Source organism: Delphinus delphis, chromosome 21, assembly GCF_949987515.2.
Source record: "Delphinus delphis chromosome 21, mDelDel1.2, whole genome shotgun sequence".
Taxonomy (NCBI): Eukaryota; Metazoa; Chordata; class Mammalia; order Artiodactyla; family Delphinidae; genus Delphinus; species Delphinus delphis.
The window spans coordinates 13,591,445-13,598,320 of NC_082703.1; positions in this window are offsets into that span (position 1 = coordinate 13,591,445).

Sequence of the window (6,876 nt, forward strand, 5' to 3'; positions counted from 1 at the left end):
TAGAGAAGCAAAGCTGAGGAAGAATATAGAACCAAAACAGAGAGGTACGTGTATATGGTGTGTGTGTGTGCGTGTGCGTGTGTGTGTGTGTGCGGTAAGGGGTGTACAGATAAGGGAAAATAGAATCAAGAAAAGCCAGTGTAAGCCATTCTGCTGTCATGGAGGAGACTATTAGGGCTGTGGGTTTAGAATACCTGCTCAAGACAGGTGATATTTTATTCTGAGTTTCTGTTTGAATGAATCTCCCGGTCCCTTGAATTTACATACAACAGGAGCAAAGATAATAACCATTTTGTATGAATTCTATGCTCCAACTCAATCACGGTGCTGTTCTTTCAGCAAATTGTTTCTGAGAACCTTTCATGTGCATAGCACTGTCCAGAGAGCCAGGGCCAACACAAAGAGGTACAAGATATATCCACTACTCTCAGTGAGCTGGGAGTTTATTTGTGCAGACAATGCATATACAAGTCAAAGATAAACCACACACTCCCCAACACCATACACAAAAATAAACTCAAAATGAATTAAAGACCTAAATGTAAGGCCAGACACTATCAAACTCTTAGAGGAAAATATAGGCAGAACACTCTATGACATAAATCACAGCAAGATCCTTTTTGACCCACCTCCTAGAGAAATGGAAATAAAAACGAAAATAAACAAATGGGACCTAATGAAACTTAAAAGCTTTTGCACAGCAAAGGAAACCATAAACGAGACCAAAAGACAACCCTCAGAATGGGAGAAAATGTTTGCAAATGAAGCAACTGACAGAGGATTCATCTCCAAAATTTACAAACAGCTCATGCAGCTCAATATCAAAAAAACAAACAACCCAATCCAAAAATGGGCAGAAGACCTGAAGAGACATTTCTCCAAAGAAGATATACAGATTGCCAACAAACACATGAAAGGATGCTCAACGTCACTAATTATTAGAGAAATGCAAATGAAAACTACAATGAGGTATATCATCTCACACCCGTCAGAATGGCCATCATCAAAAAATCTAAAAACAATAAATGCTGGAAAGGGTGTGGAGAAAAGGGAACCCTCTTGCACTGTTGGTGGGAATGTAAATTGATACAGCCACTATGGAGAACATTATGGAGGTTCCTTAAAAAACTAAAAATAGAACTACCATACGACCCAGCAATCCCACTCCTGGGCATATACCCTGATAAAACCATAATTCAAAAAGAGTCATGTACCACAATGTTCACTGCAGCACTATTTACAATAGCCAGGTCATGGAAGCAACCTAAATGCCCATCGACAGACGAATGGATAAAGAAGATGTGGCACATATATACAATGGAATATTACTCAGCCATAAAAAGAAATGAAATTGAGTTATCTGTAGTGAGGTGGATGGATCTAGAGTCTGTCATACAGAGTGAAGTAAGTCAGAAAGAGAAAAACAAATACTGTATGCTAACACATATATATGGAATCTAAAAAACACAAATGGTTCTGAAGAACCTAAGGGCAGGACAGGAATAAAGACACAGACATAGAGAATGGACTTGAGGACACAGGGAGGGAGAAGGGTAAGCTGGGACAAAGTGCGAGCGTGGCATGGACATATATACACTACCAAATGTAAAACAGATAGCTAGTGGGAAGCAGTCGCATAGCACAGGGAGATCAGCTCAGTGCTCTGTGACCAGCTAGAAGGGTGGGATAGGGAGGGTGGGAGGGAGGCAGACACAAGAGGGAAGAGATATGGGGATATCTGTATATGTATAACTGATTCACTTTGTTATAAAGCAGAAACTAACACACCATTGTAAAGTAATTGTAAAAAATTATACTCCAATAAAAATGTTAAAAAAATAAAATAAAATAAATTAACCTCAAGAAAAAGAAAAGATAAACCACACCATGAAACTTACAAGCAATGCAAAGGCGATGTAGGGTGATAGTTTATAAATGTCCATGTAGTGCCCTAAAGGAAAAAATTCAATCCTTCTAGAACTAAAGGCTGCAATAAGATGTGAATTCAGAGCTATCCTGGTAGACTGGACTCAGGACAAGGAAAATGGATAGGAGAAACTTCAAAAATGGAAAACAGGGATAAAATGGACTAGCCATTTTTGTTTGTTTTTCACTGGTTTGTGTTAGATTGCATGGATCAGATCTGGGACTCAGGGGAAAATCACTGGACACGTTTATAATAAAATGTAAGTCAAATTTTCAGTCATCTCTCAGCTTCTAACAGGTCTTTCTTTCAGCCCCATCCCTACTCCAAACAAATAGGCAAACAAACATATGACTTAATGATCAGCTTACACTACGATCCCTGTCAGTGGGAAACTAGATCCTGGCTAAGGGCACAGTCATTTAAAAGGGTCCAGTTTGGTCCTCAATATAAACTGGTCATTACAGAACATGTGAGACCTGACCCTCCTTCAGGAACCTGCCCAGTGTGGCTAAAATTGGCCTCCTGAATTAGACATTGCTAAGGAGAGAAAACACACCATGGGCTGAGGGCCTTTCAAAAGTCTTTTCTTTCTCTAAAAGGAAACGAGGCCAAAATCAGCAACCAGAGTAGACTTGAGTTTATAAAAGCTATCTAGAGTCTACCTCAGGAATGTGAATGAAACTCAGGTCTTTCTTAAGCAATATCTTTTTATCAAATTTGCTTTAAAAAAAAAAAAAAAAGCTGCTGTTGTGTTTGGGTTACCATCCCTGTTCTGATATTATTATTTTTTTTAAAAATTCTGTTACTTTAAAATAAAAGCCTAGTATATGGAATATCATAGGAGATGACTGTTTTAAACAAGGAAGGCTTTTTCTCCATCCTCTTTCCCAGGCCTCCACACACAGGCATGGGACCGACCTGCTCTTTGGACCTCAGAAGGTGTGAGTACACACGGGCGTGATCGGCCTGCCCTTTACCCCTCCGAGGTCAGGGTGTTCCTCCTTCCAGCTGGCAAGACCAGCAAACCATTGTGCAATCTGTTCCACCCGCACAGACCCCAGGCTGTTGCCACACTGTCTTTTCCTTTTATTAGCAGGGAAAATTGATCCTTCTAAATGGTAAGTCCAATATTGTAAGGAAGCTGAAACAGTTGCATGGGTTTTGGCTAGTGGCTAACTAGGTTCCCTTGTTCCCAGCTCTACTGGAAACATGCAGTTAGGAGCAATGTCCAGGATCCTAATCTCTCCCTTCTAGAACCTCTACCTTCACCTAACTCTTGTACCTCCCTGGCAATAAAAGCATCACGATAAAGCCTGTGTCATGTCACTTTCTTGAGGGCATACTCCTTCTGGCTTTCCAATCAGGAACACCTAAGGGTAGTGAATGCAGATGACTCCAGGGGCCAGCTAGACAACTCCAATGTGTGGATTTGGTGGCGTCTGTGCATGTGTCCAGGGATCCCGGCAAGGTTGATCACAGGCCTGGGGTAATGGGGCTACTGTGACTTTACTCCAGCCCATTGTTACCCTGCGGGAACACTGACCCAGTGTTATCGTAGGAGTTTTCAACGGAAGCTCAGACTCTAGAGTTTAATGTGAGATGTTCTGATTTTCCAAGGTTGGCTCAACTTTTTTTTTTTGGCTCAACTTTTTAAAACATTATGAAAGCCAGATAAAATTTATCTGAGGGCTACGTTCAGCCTTCAGGCTGCCAGTGTGAGACGTCTGCCATCTTGGATAGGACTAACACCTCCTGTCTGCACGGGAGTTGACAGTTAATGGAAGCATGTAGAGCTTTAGTGTGAGCGCCTACCTGGTTACCTTCAACACGGAGGTGTGGGTGCTGGTTTTGCTACATTAACTCTAGCCTGACTTGGCATTTTGTGTTTGTATAGGAGACAGCATGCTCACCACACACGGGGCTCACAGATGGAGCATGTCTGCTCTGCCTGGGTGGAGAGGAGGGAACACAACAGGGCACGAGTCTCCACTCCTTTTTTCCTCCCTCTGCTGGGGAGGAAAAAGCATGGGTGGGCTTAGCTGAGGAGGTACCAGGCTGGACTGAGCAGTCTAGACTTCCCCGATTGGGTGGATTGGGGGAAAAGCTGTGCAGGGAGCCATACGGATAAACTCTCATTCAACCCAGACAACAGCGGGGATATCGTGTTGCATGGGAATTGTAAAAAATGGCTGTTCAGTTTGGGTGTCCTCTCCCTGCCTGGCTGCACGCTAGCTCTCATCTCCTGCCCCTTTGCAAGCCTTCTACTCATCTACACAAGATACACATGCTGCCCACTGCTGCTTCCTACTCTCACCTCCATTCACATACCAACACATTGAGCCTGGCATCAAAATTTCCACTGTCTCCTGCCCAACCCAGGTCTGCTCTAATTATCTAATTCCAGAAGAGGGAAGCTAGAAGTCACCTCCACCTCTAGAGCTACACTGTCTAATACAAATATGTGAGCCACAAATATAATTTTAAATTTTCACCTAGCCACATTTTACCAAGTAAAAAGAAACAGGCAAAAGAAATTAAATAATACATTTTATTTAATCCAATATATCCCAAATATCATTTCAACATGTAACTGATATTTTTTTAAATTGTTAATGAGATATTTTAACTTTTTTTGTACTCAGCCTTTGAAATCTTGTGTGTACGTTACACTTAGAGCGCATCGCAATTTGTACTAGCCACATTTCAAGTGTTCAAAAGCCATATGAAGCTAGTGACTACTGTTTAGTTAGCACAGCTCTAGAACATAAAGAAAGAAATTTCCCTAATGTAGTGATCAAATTTCTACCTCCAAGTTTTTGTTAACGAGGCAATCCAGTTGCCTAAAATTTCTTATACTGACATATTTGAATAAAATTCAAAAATGTTTTGACAAATTAAAATGGTTCATTGACTCTTACAAAGTGAATGTCAACTAGGCTAAATGTAAAATTCTATATTCAGGCTCATAAAAGTCAAACGTATAAATATAGAAGGAGGAGACTGGCTTGGCAATTCATGTAAAAAACATGTGTGTTTAAGTTAGCCACAATCTCCTAAGACCCGTACTGTGATAGGATTTTTTTTTTTTAATGACCAGTCAATATAGTAACCCAGAATACAGGAAATAATTGGTCAGATCTAGTGCTGAAGTAAGGAGTGTGTCAACCAGGTTTGGTGTCCAGGGCTCCAAACTGTAAGATGCTCACTATCATAGGATGCGTAAGAAGATGGAGAAAATGTCATTTACCAGATTTCTTGGTTGAATCTGATACTTTCTGATAAGCTCACTGGCATGAGAACTGAGTTCTCTGAAGACATGTTTGAGCTATAATTGAGGGTCACTAACTAGCTTTCAAGGAGGTGGGTGCTGTTATCTATAGGACTTGTATTTGCTAGGTAGGGTGTTCATGGATGGGCAAGACCTGAACTGATCAGGGTAATAAGGAGGACCAAAAATTGCTGCTGGCCAACCTTTCCAGCCCCACTCCACGTAACAGACACATATTTAGGGCATGTCCATTTGAACAGGCATAAAATTATTAACCTGCCTAGGGTACGTATAGCCTCCTCTTCCGGCCATGGCTAGAGAAGTGTGCTGAAGTTTAAGTATAGCATTTTAAGATAGACTTTTACAAACTAGAGTTTCTGATGAGTCATGGAGAAAGTTGATATGGGTGATGAGCAGTTTGTCAATTACCTCATGTGAGAGTTTGAAGAACGAAAGAGATTTGACATAAGAGAAGACTAAAGAATAGTCAAAGGATTCTCACGTAAAAGATGGAGTAGATTTATCCTATTCTCTGATTTTCTGGGTACCAACTGGGCGTCCAACAGCCAATCCCATTCTGACGCTAGCTACCAGGACTTAGCTTCCAATCCCACAAGTTAAAGGATCTCAGTTCCCACAAGACTGCCCTCGCTTCAGACATCAACATAAGACCCAAATTTCTGTTTGACTTTGGCTAAAAATTCAGAAGTTTCCACACCTGTGCCCCCCACCCTAGTTTCCATAATTTGCTAGAATGACTCACAGGACTCTGGAAAATGCTACACTTACTATAACAACTTATTATAAAGGACACAAATGACCAGCTAGACGAAGAGGTACACAGGATGAGGTCTGAAATGGTCCTGAGGGCAGAAGCCTGTCTCCGTGGAGTTGGGGTACCCCAGCCTCCCAGCACATGGAAGTGCTCACCAACTTGGTATCTCCCCAACCCTGTCATTTATGGGTGTTTATAGAGGTTTCATTATTTGGCATGATTAGTTAATCATTGGCCATTGGAGCTCTCCTTACCAACCTTAATATACTAAACTACAAAAAAAAAAAAAAATTCAAAGGTTAGAATTTATATTTTAAAAGAGCCATTCTTTTAAAATGTCAAAGTAGATATAGATCACACGGAGAAATTTCAGGTTTTTCAGGTACCTTGCCAAATATCAAAATGACATTGAGGGTTATCCTCAACCGCAAGCAGGTTGAGGGGAAAAAAATACATGGACTCAGCACTTCAGTTCCACACCCGTTACCATTTCTTCACCACCACAACACCCGCCCCCAACGCCGTAAACTCCTGCACAGACTCCCCGCAAACAAGCAAAGAGTTAGGTCTGGGGTAAGTGTGAGGGGTGGCCCAGGAAAATCTGACTAATCCTCTGAGCGCAGAGAATCTTCCGTGCAGCTCAAACTTATCGGTCAATGCTTTCTTTTGTCTTCAGAAAAAAAACCCTTAAACTAATTCGGCCAGAAGGTTACTAGTTGCTATTTGTTTAGCCAATGATTCCTCTCCAAGAATGCATATAACTATGGGCAAATCAAAATTCAGGTTACCTTTGTTAGAAAGTAAACAGGCATATTTGAAATTTTAAGAGTTTTTTGAGCAAACGTCGGTTGGAATGGTCATGGCCAAACCGTAGTGGTTAGGAGCGCTCCACCAAGAGCAGGCAGG